Source organism: Cnephaeus nilssonii (genome assembly GCF_951640355.1).
Source record: "Cnephaeus nilssonii genome assembly, chromosome: 6".
Classification (NCBI taxonomy): Eukaryota; Metazoa; Chordata; class Mammalia; order Chiroptera; family Vespertilionidae; genus Cnephaeus; species Cnephaeus nilssonii.
This window is the reverse complement of record NC_137077.1, coordinates 103,019,797-103,037,217: the sequence shown is the minus strand read 5'-3', so window position 1 is coordinate 103,037,217 and position 17,421 is coordinate 103,019,797. Positions and strand designations below refer to the sequence as shown.

Below are 17,421 nucleotides of genomic sequence, written 5' to 3'. Positions count from 1 at the left end.
ATCTGGTTTAGCCCATGGATCATAGCAAGCACTCACAAAATTAAAACAACAAAAAGACCAAAGGAAGGAATGATACCATGCTAATAAACACTTATTCACACAATCATTAATCATAATCACATACCTATAAAGGTACGTCACAGTTTCCCCAAGCAAGCTTCTAAACTTGTTTCCAATTTGTTTAATATATATATATATTTGAAATATTTTAAAAGATATTTTTTAAAAGGCACAAAGAATAACAGCACACGTTATTAAACCTAATCATCCAGAATCAAGTTTTAAGATTTTGACAGTTTTGCTTCACTTTTTTGGATAAAAGAAATAAAGCATTGCAGATGAAGTTTAAAGTCTGCATTTTTCTTTCCTCAGTCTAATTTCACTTCTTACATGGCCAACAGCTGTTATGGATTTAGTGTGTACACCTTCAATCCATGCTGATACTTACAAAAAGTATGTGATTCATATGGGTTCTATAGGGTTTTGTTTATTTATAAATATGTTATCATAGTGTATATGTAGTTCTGCAACTTGCTTGTTTTGTTTTGTTAATCCTCACCAGAGGATATTTTTCCCGTTGCTTTTCAAGGAGAGTGGAAAGGAGGTAGGGAGGGACCCTCTTCCCCAAAGCGGCCACAAGTGACCTCTGAAAATGGTTTGCTATTCACTTGATCCTGAAAACCCCACAAAATCATGCAAATCAAGAGGCTCAAATCTCCGTGTTCACTTTAAGGACACGCGTGAAACTGCTCAGGCCACCAAGGGCATGCATATTGGAAAAGCCACCAGGCATCTGAAGGATGTCACTTTACAGAAGCAGTGTGTGCCATTCCGTCGTTACAATGGTGGAGGTGGTAAGTGTGCCCAGGCCAAACAGTGGGGCTGGACACAGGGTCAGTAACCCAAAAAGAGTGCTGAATTTTTGCTGTACATATTTAAAAATACAGAGAACAATGTGAAATTAAGGGTTTAGTTGTAGATTCCTTGGTCATTGAGCACATCCAGGTGAACAAAGCTCCCAAGACGTGGTGTAGAACTTACAGAGCTCATGCCACATTGAGATGATCCTTACTGATTGTTTCTAAACCAGAAGAGGAGGTACACAGAAGAAAAATACCCAGAAGAAACTGAAGAATAAATTCAGCATAAAATAAATACTAATAAAAGTAAAAGCAAAAAAAAAAAAAAAAAAAGGAAAGAAGAGAGGGAGGGGGAGAGAGAGAGAAACATCGATTGTGAGACACATTGATACATCGATTGGTTGCCTCCCTCACCTGCCAGATCCGGGTGGGGATTGAACCTGCAACCCAGGTATGTGCCCTGTGCCCTTGACTGGGACTCGAACCACGATCTTTCCATTAGTGGGCCACACCAGTCAGGGCTGCAAATTTCTTCTTTCCACTCTGCAATTATTTTGAATTTTATCTACAATCATTTATCCTTTGAAAAGTATCAAGTTATTCCATGTGTCATCATTTGAATACCTTTCATTTTCCTCTTATTCTCTACGGCTGGACATTTAGGTTCTTCTTGATTTTTTACTATTGCAAGCAATGCTATAAATGCTTACTGTCATTGCAACATTTTATTGTTTTACACATACATCTTAATGTCCATTAAATTATTTTTATTTACAATATTTCATTTGACAAAAAAAATCTTTTTAAATACATCTTTGAAGACAGCAAGGGCAGAACCTTTAAACACACGCAGGAAATTGGCAGCCTGTCTTGTGGCTTGGGACAGGGGTGTGTGAATAGAAGGTACACTAGGTGAGTGCAAAGGGGACCCCCACTACAGTACAGAACCTTCCCTGGAGGCTTGTTCTACTCCAGATACCGTGCAGGATGCCTGGGAAAGTACAGGATAAGACTGCAGAATGAAACTGAATTCGGAGCTGCACAATAATGATCTAATAATCCAAGCTCAAAGGAGATGGGTGTGAGGAGGTTCCCTGGAAGAGCAAAGGTAGAGGCTGGAAATCTAGATGGGTTCCCGGACTGGAAAGGTTGCTAAAGTCGTCCCTAGAAAATGACCTTCATTACTCAAATGTTAATCATTTAAACATTTCACAAGGGTGCATGAAAAAGGAAATTGAGTTGGCTTTTAAAATGATAGTAGTCCTCAGCAATCTGGGGCCACAGTGTGAAATTAGGTTGAGGATTTGCCATCCAGTGTTACTTCTGTTCCTGTCCCAGCTCATGTCCTAGTAGTGTTAACGTAAAAAAAAAAAACCCATTGAAACCTGTAAAGAATTTTTGTGAGTTTGAGCCAAATTGTCGACCTATGCTGGGAAGCAGAACCTCAACGAATTGAGATAATGCTCCGGAGAATGGAGGGTTACATCTGTATTTATACATTGAAATCAAAGGAAAGGGACGTAGGTGAGTTACATGAAATCCATTGGTGACAGATTAGGGAGGTGGGACAAAGCAAAGCGGGGAGACCTCTGGGATAGGGTGAAAAGTGAAATGATGGACTGTGCTTCTCTTACAGAGATGGATACAGGATACTTTAACGTAATTAACAGTTGACAATTAACTTGATAACAATAACAATGAGGGAATGTCCCGGTGCCACTTGTTGTGCCCTGCGGGTCCGGGGTAAAAAAGGAGGTTACAAGTTACCCAGACATCTCACAGATGTGTTATCTTAGGGCCAAAAGGCCAATGGGCTCAGGAAAGATCTAAGTTGATCGTCGTCAGGGAAATACCGGCCTAGGACATCACCCCCCACCGTGCACCTCACACACCGCGGCCACACAAAGTGGAGAGACAAGTCACACCCACGGAACGGGGGCGTTTGGCTCACGTCCTCTGTGCTTGACAGCCTGGCCGGAGAGCTGGGCCTGCGCTCACCTTCCATGGTGGACCCCGACCTGGTGGCTCCCCGCGGCCTGTCCTGTCCGCCTCAGTCCGCTCCGGCGGGGCGAGAGGACCGCCAGCCCCCCGGAGCCCCGGCGGACCGCGGGCTGCAGGTGGCGGCCGCACCAGGAAGCGCGGGCGGGGCCGGCGAGCGTGACGCGCGGTCACGTGACGCCCGTGGAATGCCAACAATGTAGCGAATGTCCCACTTGGGTCTGCGCTGGAGCCGAGGCGCGAGCGCCGGGAAGATGGAGCCGCCGCCGCCCGCGCCGCCGCCCGGGGCTCCGCGGGGCCGCCTGCCGCTGCCGCCACCGGCGCCCGGTCACTCGGCGCGCGAGGCCCCGGAGCCGCAGACGACGGCGCCCCCGCGGCGGTAGACGGCCGAGGTGAGGCGGGGAGCGGGGGCCGGGGAGTGCTTCGCCGGGGCCCCGCCCCGAGCCGCCGCCGCGTCGTCGCGGTCCCGGTCGCCGTCGCGAGCCGAGTCGGCGGCCGGGAGGTCAGGGCGGGCGGCGCCGCTTTGTTGGGCCGGCCGGTCGGCGGGGGGCTGCGTCCGCGCAGGGCCCGCCTCCGCCGGAGCCCGGACGCGTCCCTTCCGCGGGCCGCGCCGTCGCAGGTCCCCTCCCCCTCGTCCTGGGGCCGCGCCATCTCGCGTCCCCACCCCCTTCCGCGGGCCGCGCCGGCGCCCCGACGTCCCGTCCTCACCGCTGCCCGACGCCGGGGCTCCGGGCTGGCCGCCGGGGCGCGGCCTCTCCCGGCGCAGCCCGGGCTGCGGGGGGCGGGCGCCGTGCCGCTCACACCCCGCGCTCCCCTCGAGCCGCGCCGGGAGCGTCCGGAGCTGCGTTCCCGTCGGGGCCGGGCTCGCTGGCTCAGACCCGGCTGCCGTGCCGGCCCCGGTCCCCGGTCTCCGGCCCCCGGCCCCCGGCCCCCGGCCCCCGGCCCCCGGTCGCAGCCTCGGGCGGCGGCCCCGGACCCTGAGCGCACTTGCCGGCGCGGGGTAGGGCCCCGGCCTGCGGCCCCGCCGTGCGCCCCAGCCCTCCGGTGACAAGTCCTCTCTTGCCGGGACAACCGTGGAAGTACACGTTGCTCGTGGCTCTACCGAAGTTGGCCGTTTTAAATAGGACTGGCGTTTCACCCTCATGTGGACATGCAAGTGAGAGTGTCTGAGTGTCAGGAATCCTGGCGTAAAGTGACTTAACCTTCCCTGTAAACCGCAGTGTCCCTGCCGCAGGTAAAGCCAGGACCGCGGTGCTGTTCTCCTGAAGCTTTTACTTGGTAGAGCCTTTCAGTAATGGAGAAACTAACTAAGTGGTGGCTGATTATCAGGAAATTTGTACTAACTAGACCAGACTTCATATTTTTAGTGAAATCTCCGCTTCAATCCCTGCGTGATGGGTCGTTTCTGAGTGCCAAATCAAAGCTTCTTTATCTTTTATGTTTTTTCTTTAGCTGTTGTAATAAGGTAGTAACAGAAAAATCTTCCAAAATAAGAATGCAGATACTATTTAACAAAGACTGTTTTAAATTATAATTAACAAGACACTATTTCTTCAAACAATTTGATCTCATTATCCAGGTAGATAGAGTGCTGTTTAATGAGTAAATCAGCATTCCTTTGAAATTAAAGTTGCTGAATATTAATAAACCTACAAATGCCGAGCAATATAACGTGGAATCTGAGCAGAAGACATCATGCAAAATTATTTTTTAAATATTTTTTATTGATTTTTTACAGAGAGGAAGGGAGAGGGATAGAGAGCTAGAAACATGGATCAGCTGCCTCCTGCACGCCCCCTACTGGGGATGTGCCCGCAACCAAGGTACATGCCCTTGACCGGAATCGAACCTGGAACCCTCAGTCCACAGACCCACGCTCTATCCACAGAGCCAAACCGATTTCGGCATCATGCAAAATTACTAGTAAATTACTAGAATCATGGCACTTTAGAACTGGAAAGGGACTCTTCTAGCCTCTCTATCCACTTTGAAATAGTTTGACTCAAGTGTAAATCGGAGCTGTACACATTTCTTTCTTTTTCTTAGCAAATCACAAAGGTTGGTGGGAAGGATTTTCCTTTGATGGGAGGGGAATGCTTTTACAATAAGATGCCTTGCTATTTTATTTTATTTACTTGTTATATTTTGTTACTGATTTCAGAGAGAGGATAAGAGAGGGAGAGATAGAAACATCAATGATGAGAATCATCCATTGGTTTTGCCTTCTGCACGTCCCACTACTGGGGATCAAGCTCCCAACCGCAACCCGGGTATGTGCCCTGACCAGGAATCAAACCTCTTGATTCATAGGTCCAGCTCAACCACTGAATCACACCGCCCAGGTATTCCAAATGCTGTGTTGTAAATAGCCAGCCCTGGGCTCCCAAATCCCACTGTGTGTGTGGAGATGAGGGAAGTGTTGATGCTGATAAATTCGCTGTAAACACACAGGAAGAATTTTGGGAAGCGTTAAATCTGGACCAGCAGTTTTTGAAAAAGCTGCTTTTATATTTTATTTCATATTATGATTATAATAATGTGAAACTTTTAAACAGTATTTTGTACTGATTGATTTTAAACTATGGGCTTGAAATACAGAAGATAATTCCGTGCATTTGCTTTGTCGTGACTGTAAATCTGCTGTAACAAGGAGCAAAGTATCCTAATCAACAGAAAGAAGGGTTGGTCTTGATAATCCCTACAGTGATGGATTGATTCATAGGTTGACGCTCAACCACTGAGCCGCACTGGCCGGGCTCCATTGATTTTTATAGACAGAGTGGAATGGAGGGGGGGAGAGAGAGAAAAACATCGATGTAAAAGACTGAGCCTGCAACCAAGGTACATGCCCTTGCCCGGAATCGAACCTGGGACCCTTCAGTCCCTGGGTGATGCTCTATTCACTGAGCCAAACCTGCTAGGGTGTGACAGGTGATTAAAGTTAATTGTATACTTTTTGTTCATGTGCCAGTATTTGACATTCATTGGAATTTTTCTGGAGGCCAAATGAAAAGACTCATATTTAGTAGCAGTGGTTTGTATTTAGTATTAACTAATGGGTACAATATTGTGGTATAGGCATATGCTGTAGTCTCTAAAATAGGCATATGCTATAGCCTTAAATTAGCCTCATATTGTTTTCACGTTGTTTTACATGAGCCGCCTATATAGGCACTGAGCCAGGCCGGCTGGGCCTAAGGATCTTAAGAATGTAAGTTGGGCCGTGGCTTGTGTGGCTCAGTTGGTTGAGCATCGTCCCATGCACCAAAAGGTCACAGTTTTGATCTTTGGTCTGGGCACACACCCAGGTTTCAGGTTCAATCCCGGGGTCCAATCCCCGATTAGGTGCATGAGGGAGGCAGTCATCGATGTTTCTCTTTCTAACTCCTCCCTCTAAAATCAATAAAAACATATTTAAGAAAAAAAAAAAGAACATAAGTTGGCTTTTGAATGGTGTGGGCCTCCTTTTGGAGCGTAGGCCTCTGCCTCCAGGCCGTTATCTTGAGCATGGAAAGCTAAGGACCAGCATGTTCCATCACTAATTAACTTCATCATACCTCATGGGTCTCACACTCTAGTGTTTTCATTAAGGGGACTCAGTACCTGCCTCTTCTCCAACATTATCTGCCTGTTCATCTTTCTCTTCTATTTGAGCCGTTTTACCAGAAGTTCCAGATTCCAAGAATAGCTTCACACTTCCTCTGTCAAATCACATCCCTTTAGCCTTTCCAATTTTGGTGGACACTCCTTTGTCTAGGTTTTTCTCCAAATAGGCACGTGCACTGGGATTCTTTGGGAAGTCACAGTATTTTACCTCTGTGTTCCGACTTCCTATCTGGGGTATACCCGAAATTTGGAGGGAAGAGGGTGCACAGGAGGGAGGCCTTACTGGGTTATGGCGTGGAATATAAGGAGACCCATCCTGTACCCTATAATGGAGAATGTGATGGTTTGCTTTTCCCCTAGATTGTAAGCTTCATTTAGAGGTGAGACCTGTTCTACCTGGATGAGACCTCATAATGTGCAGCAGAGTATTTGACACACACATGGCACTTAAAAACCCCATGTGATGACACTGCTCATTGGAGCGTTTTCCTGGGTTCCCAGAGGAATGTAATCACTGACTTCCCCAGAGGTCCTCATTATGAGGGTTTCCGGACCTGGACAGCTCTGGGAGGTACATCAGCATAGTGGCTTATGACTCTGACAGGCCAGCGTCTGGCTGGAGGCCTGGTCTGTCATCCTAATTTAGTTTTATCTTTGCTAGGTAATTATAGTAAGGATACAATTTAAAGAATATATGGAATTTTAGGGCCAAGAAATTATGTTTTTAAAAATACCAATGGGTGTCATTAATACAGGTCCTATAATAGGTTTGGTTTGTTCCTTGGTTGGTGCTTGATTTTGTGTGGGTTCGTGAAGTATTAGGAGAAATTAGAATAAAGATTCTTGAACGTTTGATAGCATTTTCTGGGATTGGAGTGGGTAGGGCCAAATTAAGGGATGCTTCACATATTGCTCTCACATTGTTTTACATGAGCCACCTATATACGGTATACTAAGTGTAGGACTTAGTACTTGTCTCAGCTCCAGATTTGAAAGTGAGGTGGTTTTGTTCTGTGAGTTCTGTTACCGTTTTACAATTCCAGTGTCATGAAGTTTCTTTTAAAGTATACTTGCCCTAGCCCAGTGGTCGGCAAACTCATTAGTCAACAGAGCCAAATACCAACAGTACAACGATTGAAATTTCTTTTGAGAGCTGAAAACCGACTTCTGCGCATGGGCCACGAAGTTTCAATCGCACTGTACGTGCGCGCCCGCACGTGGAAGAGCCACACTCAAGGGGCCAAAGAGCCGCATGTGGCTCGCGAGCCGCGGTTTGCCGACCACTGCCCTAGCCGGTTCATCAGCCTGTGGACAAGGGTCCTGGGTTCGATTCCGGTCAGGGGCACATACTCGGTTGCAGGCTCCAGGGTGAGTGCAGGAGGCAACCAATTGATGTTTCTCTCACATCGATATTTCTCTCTGTCTTTCCCTCTCTCTTCCACTCTTTCTAAAATTCAGTGGAAAAATACCCTCGGGTGAGGATTTAAAAAAAAAAAGATGTTGAAAAACAGATAAATAATAAAATAAAATTTAAAGTATACTTAAATTAGTTGATGCCAAAGAAATGTCCAAAGTTTAGTTTGCTTGATACCCCTGTATTTTTAAAATTCACATCAAAGAGGACTTATGGTCATATTTATAAAATTTGTGATGAAAGAAAATGTCCATGTGTTAACTCTTATTAAAATGATTTAGTAGTGTGTCATAGTAGCTCATTTCTAGCTCCAATCTTAATTTGACTGATGAGTATTCTCATGAAAAACCTTTCAGAAGTTTAATTTGGCCATGAAAGCCACTGTCTTAAAACTAAAGTCTAAAATACAAGATCTCAAGCTGAGAAAATACTTTCATTCTTTATGAGACGAGGAAAGTTTCATCCTTTCCAAATGATTTGGGCAAGAGCACAGTTTGCCCCTAGGTGCTATTTTACATATTTAAAAGGGCAGGAACAATACCTCTGGTATTCCTAGGACCAGTGCATCCTATAAGACTGGAGGAAGATGGAAAGAAAATGAGAACAGGCATGGTATACTATTCTTCCCTATTCACAAGGAGTCCTCCCAGTGGTGGGTTTATGGAGTGTCACTGAATAATTCTTCCAGCTTTTCTGTATGTTTGAAAAAATATTTTTTTCTATTTTAAATTTTTTATTATAAAGTGTTGAGGGGGAAAAAAGACACCAGGATATCTGACCTAGATTCTGTTTAGGGGAACATGCACTTGGTATTTCTCAGTTCAGGCATAAACATAGACATCAGCACAGAAATGTGGTGTCACCTGTGCTGGTTGGCTTTATAACCGGAATTTTTGGGGGACATGTGGGCTGTAAGAGTGGGACTCTGCGGAAGCCGCTCCCCACCGTGTTTCCGAGCCCTCACAAGGAGATGACGGTGCGTTGGGGAGGGTGAGTGAGTACACGGCAGTTTCGGCTTCACTCTGCCAGGGAACTTTGTACCCAGTCCCGAGGTGTCCAGTCTTTTAATCACTTAGCTATGTTTGTGAAGGAAACTATTGTTCTAACACTAGTTAGCTAGATGTGAATAGCTAGGCAACTTATTTTCCTTTTTTTAAACCAAGGTAAAATACACATATGGTAAAATATACATATTTATTATTTTAACAATTCATGTGCAGTTCACTGGCATGAAATACATTCACATTGTTGCTGCAATCATCACCATGCTCTGTACTTTTTTTATCCTCCCAAACAGAATCTCTGTACTCATTAAACAGTAACTCCCATTACCCCAGCCCCTGGTGATCTCCATTTCACCATGTCTCTATGAGTTTGACTGCTCTGGTTGCCTCGTGCAAGTAGAATCATACAGTCTGTGTCTTTTTGTATCTGGCTTATTTTACAGTCCTCAAGGTTTACTATGTTGTAGCATTGTAGTTATGAGACTATAATAGTTATATGTAAACTTCACCTAGGAACATGTCATTTGGACCTGCATCTTTTTTTTTTTTTTGGTAATCTATATTGTTGAGAGTATTACAGATGTCCCCCCCTTTTCCCCCTTTTTCTCCCCTCCACCAGGTTCCCACCCTGCCCCTTTATCACCCTATTGTCTGTGACTGTAAGTAAGATCTTTGTTTAACCACCCCCTGCCCCCACCCTTCCCCCCAAACAGGGCTTGGGCTGGGGAGGAGCCTGCAACTAAGGTATGTGCCCTTGACCAGAAACAAACCTGGGACCCTTTGGTCCGCAGGCCAACACTATCCACTGAGCCAAACTGGCTGGGGTGTGTCATTATTTCTTAAATAGGTTTTCAATATCTTTTTTTTCCTTTAAAATTCTTTATTTTTTTAATAAATCTTTATTGTTCAGATTATTACAGTTGTTCCTCTCCCCCCCGCCCCCCCATAGCTCCTCTCCACCTGGTTCCTACCCCACCCTCTGCCCTTAACCCACCCCCCACTGTCCTAGTCCATAAGTGTACAATTTTTGTCCAGTCTCTTCCCACACCCCCCACAGCCCTTTCCCCCCGAGGATTGTCAGTCCACTCCCATTCTATGCCCCTGATTCTATTATATTCACCAGTTTATTCTGTTCATCAGATTTTTTATTCACTTGATTTTTAGATTCACTTGTTGATAGATATGTATTTGTTGTTCATAATTTTTATCTTTACCTTTTTCTTCTTCTTCCTCTTCTTAAAGAATACCTTTTAGCATTTCATATAATACTGGTTTGGTGGTGACCAACTCCTTTAGCTTTTTCTTGTCTGTGAAGCTCTTTATCTGACCTTCAATTCTGAATGATAGCTTGGCTGGGTAGAGTAATCTTGGTTGTAGGTTCTTGCTATTCATCACTTTGAATATTTCTTGCCACTCCCGTCTGGCCTGCATAGTTTCTGTTGAGAAATCAGCTGACAATCGTATGGGTGCTCCCTTGTAGGTAACTAACTATTTTTCTCTTGCTGCTTTTAATATTCTCTCCTTGTCTTTTGCTCTTGGAATTTTAATTATGATGTGTCTTGGTGTGGTCCTCTTTGGATTCCTTTTGTTAGTTGCAGGGACTTCTCTTCCCAGTTCTGGAACCCTGGGCTGGGGGGCTGGTGTGGTGCTGAGACCCTTTGCTCCTCATGGGTGACCTCTGCAAAGACGATCTCCCTCCTAAGTAAAGAAAACAGTACATGTGGGTATCGGACCAGACCATTTCGCACCTCTGCCCCTCCTACCAGTCTCTGTACTTTCTTCTTTACTTCTCTAGTTGTAGGACTTCCATTCAGCCAGCTTTCAGGCAGTTCTGAATGATGATTGTTCTGTATTTTAGTTGTAATTTTGATGTGGTTGTGGGAGGCGGCGAGTACAGGTGGTTACCTATGCCGTCATCTTGTTTCTCTGGACCTGCATCTTAACTTCAGAAAGAGCATGGCTACTTCCTGAGTGCCTTGCCCATATACAATCATGTAGTACTCAGTGCTCTCTGGCATCACCTTTTATTATTATTATTATTATTATTATTATTATTGATTTTAAGAGAGCAAGAAAGAGAAACATCAATGTGAGAAACATTGATTGGTTGCATCCCATACACACCCCAACGCAGGATGGAACCTGCAACCTAGACATGTGCTCTACCTTTGGTATATAGGATGGTCCACTCAGCCAGGCAGCATCACCTTCTTTGTACCACCTTGGTGGCAGGGTTTATCACTGGTTCAGCATTGAGGGGACAGGCTTATAGGGGTAGGTGACTTCATGTATTCACTTAGCACATGCTTCCTGGGCCTGTGGGCCTGTGTGACAGGCATTGAGTAGGTGCTTCTGGCCTCACAGAGCTTGCAGTTCCAGTGATTGGAGGGGAAACAGGCACATCAGTCATGTCACACTGTAATAGTGCTGTTGTGTGTGTGTGGGGGCGGGGGTGAGTGAGCAGGGCCATTGAGATGGGGGGGGCGCAGGAGGGCCCTTTTGATGAAGGAGCTTATAAGCTGAGAATTCTAGGAGTATAAGTGAGTCCAGCAGGGAGGGGAATTTGTTCTGAGTGGAGAGAACAGTCTTGTCAAGTTCCAGAGGTAAGGGAGAATTTGGTGCCTTTAACTTAATCCAGGGTCACCCAGATTGAACCTGGTTCTGGTTGTTTGAGACTGTGGTTGCCAACCTTTTGGACCTCACGGACCACTAGTGGTCCGCAGACCACCGGTTGGCGACCGCTAGTTTGGGAGGCAGGCAGTTCCTTGAAGTTCAAATGCTGCTCAGGACAGAGCACCTCAGACCTAGTTGCAGGCAACTTTCAAACAGTAAGTCTAATGACTTCAACTTTTCCTCTCTGCTTTTCTTTCAAGTAAAGAAAAGATACTTTACCTTTTCTCAAAAAAATTTTAGAGGAAGTTTATTAAAGCTGGGGACAGTGAAACAAGAAAGGGCTGGGGAGCCCTGGCCAGTGTTCTCAGTGGTTAGAGTGTTGGCCCTTGCACTGAAGGGTCTCGGGTTTGATTCCCGGTCAAGGGTAAGTACCTGGGTTGTGGGTTCACTCCCTGCTCCGGGTCAAGGGGTGTGTGGGAGGCAACCAATCTAATATGTCTATCATATCGATGTTTCTCTCTCTCTTCATGTCTCTCCCCCGCTTCCACTCTCTCTTTGAAAAGCAATGGAAAAAATATCCTTCAGTGAGGATTAACCAAAAAAATCCTATCTAATAAAGAGGGAACATACTAATTGACCCTCACGCCATCGCAAAGATGGCGGCACCCAGAGCCAACAAAGAGGGAATATGCTAATTGACTGCCACGCCCTCAAAGATGGCGGTGCCCACAGCCATAAGATGGCGGCACCCAGTCCCCTCAGCCCTGCCTCTAGAGTCCCCCAGTCCCCTCAGCTCCCCAGCTGCCCAGTGCCGGCCCGAGGCGCAGGCAAGCCTCGGATGGCAGCTGCCCAGCTGCCCAGGGCTGCCCGAGGCTCAGGTAACCAGGGCCGGCCGAGGCTCAGGTAACCAGGGCCGGCCAAGGCTTGTGCTGCCAGCAGTGGCAGCAGCAGAGGTGTGATGGGGAGTCGCCTTCCCCTGATTGCCGGGTCGCCTCCCGCCCCTGAAGGCTCCCGGACTGTGAGAGGGGGCAGGCCGGGCTGAGGGACCCCCCTTCCAGTGCATGAATTTTCATGTACCAGGCCTCTAGTCTCTCATAAAGAAGGAATATGCTAATTGACCATCACACCCTCACAAAGATGGTGGTGCCCACAGCCAATAAGGAGGGAATATGCTAATTGACTGCCACGCCCTCAAAGATGGAAGCACCCACAGCCACAAGATGGCGGCGCGCAGTCCCCTCAGCCCCCCAGCCTCCCAGGGCCGGCCCAAGGTGCAGGCAAGCCTTGGATGGCGGCTGCCCAGCCGCCCAGGGCCAGCCCGAGGGACGACCAAACGACTGAACAAGCAGGCTGCTTGGAGCGACCTGGCCGGCGGGGGGGCCATGAGGGGTGACCAGGCTGGCAGGGGTGGCAGTTGAGGGCGACCAGGCCAGCAGGGGCGGCAGTAAGAGGCGACCAGGCTGGCGGGGGTGCAGTTGGGGGCGACCAGGCCGGCAGGGAAGGGACAGTTGGGGGCGACCTGGGCGGCAGGGAAGGGACAGTTGGGGGCGACCAGGCTGATGCGGGGGCAGTCAGGGGCCACTAGGCAGTCAGGCAGGTGAGCGATTAGGAGCCAGTGGTCCAGGATTATGAGAGGGATGTCCCGGACATCTCCCAAGGGGTCCCGGATTGGAGAGGGCTGGGTTGAGGGGACCCCCCTCCCCATGCACGAATTTCATGCACCGGGCCTCTAGTAAATAAATAAAAGGCTGGGGAAATGAGCCCAGGCTGGTCTGCCTTGGCTTATTAAGAAGTCAGAGAAAAAGGGGCCTTGGGGACAGGTTCAGGGGGTATGCCTAGGATGAGCTGCTTCTGCTGATGCTTTAACTTTTTTTTTTTTTAATATATTTTTATTGATTTCAGAGAGGAAGGGAGAGGGAGAGAGAGAGACATATCAATAATGAGACTCACTGATCAGCTGCCTCCTGCATGCCTCTTACTGGGGATTGAGCTGCAATCCAGGCATGTGCCCTGACCAGGAATCAAAACTGTGGCCTCCTAGTTCATAGGTCAACACTCAACCACTGAGCTACATCAGCCAGGCTACTTTGATACCTTTTTAACTAAGCCCATCTGCATTTTGCCCTGTTCTTGTCTCCTGACTTTATTAAAGCCTTTTTTTATTCTGAATCCTGAACTTATTAGTAATTCTAATCATTGTCCAGTGTGTTGTGCATTACGGATGAGCGTGATCTCACACACACCTGTGATCCTCGGAGCAGCCTTGTCAAATAGACAAAGCAAGGCTTGTCAGTCGCTGGAAACGGAATCTCCAGAGAGGTGCAGTGCCAGCCCATATCACACAGAGCTAGTGCCAGAGCCTGGCAGAAGTCAGGTTCCCAACCTCCAGCTGGTTTTTTTGCTCTGAAACAGCCATCTTCTGAATCAGCCTCCCCCAGCCTTGTCCTCACCTCCCAACAGCTGTCCTCCTCCATCCACACTGTGGTTGCTCTCTTGAAGGTCCCCACTGGCTCAGAGAAGGCACTACCATCGGCTCTGGCTCATAAGCCAGAAACTTGGGCTTCCTCTTTCAAGCCCATCGCCAGTGTACACCACCAGCTTCTGTGGGTTCCACCTCTTAAGTACTACTGAATTGCCTACTTCTCTCTATCCTCCAGCTACTACTCTTACTTCAGACCTCACAATGCTTTGGACAAAATTGTATTGTCACTTGTATTATACTATATTTAAATAATGTATTTATGTGTCTGTCTTCCCCATCTTAAACTGTGAGCTTCTTAAAGTTAGAGGCTGGTCATTTTCTGCATCCCTAAGACTAGTAACAGGTCGCCTGTGAGGGCGTTCAGGTATGCACTGCTCGAGGACCCTGCGTGTGAAAGGGCATGCTTTCACATCATGCAGACACTTGTGTGAGGGCATGTTCAGCCCACTTGGAGACTGAGCCGCTCACAAAAGACTGAGCAGCAGCAGAGAGTCAGTGGCACACATGTCATGTGACAAACATGTCATGTGACATGCTCTGGAGAGCACATGTGATCACACTTCTCCTGTGTGACTGTACTATGGCCATTCATTACTTTTTCTCCTGTGCCTCAAAGGTCTACTCCTACTTTCCATTTGATTTAGACTTTACTTGCTCCCTCTCATCTGGTGTGTGTGTGAAGGATTGTGACATGTGGTGTCAGGGTATGTCTAAGAGTGGGCCAGGCTACTGCCCACAGGGCTCTGGAAGGCTCCCCAGGGCAAGAGCTGCTCATGTTGTACAATAATATGGTAGCAAAACAATTTACTTGAGGAAGGAGTACCTTTTTATAATCCCACAAAGGTACTACATGAATTACCAGGGGCTCTGCCAATAACTACAAAGGGAGTATTTGATAGGGTGATGAAGCAAGATCTTGGAGCTGACCACTTACTCAACTTCTCATAGCTCTGGAGCTGGAGCTATGTGAGCATAAGCAGCCTTAAGGCATCATCACAGTTTGCAGTAGCCCAAGACCAGAAACAACTCAAATGCCCTACCGTGGCAGAATGGATAAATAAGTATGGTGTAGTTATGCCAAGTAATATTACTCAGTAATGAAAAGTGGCAAACTGTTGCCACACACCACATCCTATATAATAAAGAGGTAGTATGCAAATTGACCCTCACGCCCTCACAAGATGGCTGCCTATGACCAGGCTAGCAGGGGGGTTAGTGAGGGACAACCAAACAACTAAACAGCAGGCTGCGTGGGGCGACCAGGCCAGCAGGGGTGTTAGTGAGGGACGACCAAACGACTGAACAGCAGGCTGTGTGGGGCGATCAGGCCGGTGGGGGGGGGGAGGGGGCGGGGGCAGTTGGGGGCGACCAGGCCGGCAGGGGCACTTAGGGGCGACCAGGCCAGTAGAGAGGGGCAGTTGGGGGCGACCAGGCCAGCAGGGGCAGTTAGGGGTGACCAGGCCAGCAGAGGGGGGCAGTTGGGGGCAACCAGGCTGGCAGGGGGGCAATAAGAGGTAACCAGGCCAGCAGGGGGGGCGGGCAGTTCAGAGTCACCAGGCCAGTGGGGGGGATACAGTTGGGGGTGACCAGGCTGGCAGGGGGGCAGTGAGGGGTGACTAGGCCAGCGCAGGGGGCAGTAAAGGGTGACCAGGCCGGCAGGGAGGGGGCTGTTGGGGGTGATCAGGCTGCCCCAGGGGGGTAGGGGGGAGCAGTTGGGAAACCAGGCAGGCAGGCAGGTGAGCGATTAGGAGCCAGTGGTCCAGGATTGTGAGAGGGATGTCCAACTGCCGGTTTAGGGCCTAAACTGGCAGTCGACATCCCCCGAGGGGTCCTGGATTGGAGAGGGTGCAGACTGGGCTGAGGGTACCCCCCCCCATGCACGAATTTCATGCACCGGGCCTCTAGTGTATAAATAACCAGACATGGTATTGAATAAAATCAATGGGACACAACCCAGCTGGTGTGGCTTATGAACCAGGAGATCACAGTTTGATTCCTGGTCAGGACACGTGCCAGGCTTACGGGTTCAGTCGCCAGTAGGGGGCATGCAGGAGGCAGCTGATCAATGATTCTCATCCTTGATGTTTCTATCCCTTTCTCCCTCTCCTTTCCTCTCTCTGAAATCAATAAAAACATATTTTAAAAAATCAGTGCAGTCCTAGCTGGTTTCGCTCACTGAAGGGATCCTGGGTTTGATTCTGGTCAAAGGTATGTACTTGGTTGCAAGCTCCATCCCTGGCCCTGGTTGGGGTGTGTGTGGGAGGCAACCAATCAATGTGTCTCTCCTTCCCACTCTCTCTAAAAATCAATGGAAAAAATATCCTCAGGTGAGGATTAACAACAACAAAAACACACACACACACACAAATCTATATCTATATCTATATCTATATCTATATCTATATCTATATCTATATCTATATCTATATATCTATATCTATATCTATATCTATATCTATATCTATATCTATATCTATATCTATATCTATATCTATATCTATCAAGGGGACACAGAATACAGACCTTATAGGTCCATGGATATAAAGTTAAAAAACTGGTCAAACTAGCCGTTAGTGTTAGAAGTTATGAGGGTGGTTCATTGAAGTGTTGGTCTGTTGTGGGTGGGGGCTTTGGGGTTGTACTGATAGACTCCTTGATCCAGATGCTGTTTGTGAGAGTGTGCTCTTAGTGAACATTTGTTGATTTATGTTTTGTACATTTAAATAAAAGTATGGTTCTGGCCTGGTATCTCAGTTGATTAGAGTGTTGTCCCTATACACCAAGGTTGAAGGTTCAATACCCAGTCAGGGTGAAACTGGACAATAAATGGGTCGAAGCTCCTATCACTACTTGAGCCAATTAAGTAGGGATGGGGTTGAATCATATATGATTGTTTTTATTTTCCAGTATTACTGGCAGCATGGGAGAGCAGGAGGTCATCCACAAAAATCTGGTCTGCCCGCCACCCCCACAAGCCAGCTGCTTATATTGGGTAGAAGAACAAAGATTACTTGGGGAAGTAGGCAACAAGAACAAGAATAAGAATAGATATAATAGTTACAGATGACAGACAATGCAGGCTGGGGGTTGCAAATCTTTCCAGGCATTTCTCCGATAAGGAGAATGGACCGCATTTCCAGGTTAACTTCCAGGTCCTGGGGTACAACTCCCAGCCAGGTCAGAATGTGCTTTCTTTAATCAGAACAAAACAACCACAGTTAACAGCATGATTAATATTTCTCATAACTAGGTAGTCCCCACTATTCTATTTCTCCCTCCCACCCCTAACAATGGCACACACAGGAATCAACCAAAGAATGCATAAAGAAGTGGAACAACAAATTGATATTTCTGTCTTCCTCTCCCTTCTCCTCTCTCTAAAATCAACCAGAAACAAACAAAAAAGGAAGTTAAACTAAAATACATTACTCCTACCTTCCCCCA

General features: G+C 47.4%; 1 protein-coding gene and 1 pseudogene across 2 annotated transcripts in view; both read left to right on the top strand.

Moving 5' to 3' along the window:
* Window positions 1-652: 652 nt before the first annotated feature.
* Window positions 653-1,154, top strand: LOC307101143 (large ribosomal subunit protein uL22-like; annotated as a pseudogene). Its single transcript has one exon. The product of its transcript is annotated as a large ribosomal subunit protein uL22-like (transcript).
* A 1,909-nt stretch (window positions 1,155-3,063) lies between these two features.
* The window catches only part of LATS2 (large tumor suppressor kinase 2), a 99,279-nt gene continuing 84,921 nt past the window's right edge, over window positions 3,064-17,421 (top strand). The window contains exon 1 of the mRNA XM_079775658.1: window positions 3,064-3,250. The gene's annotated coding sequence lies outside the window, so the exon portion shown is untranslated. The remainder of the gene's footprint in view (window positions 3,251-17,421) is intronic.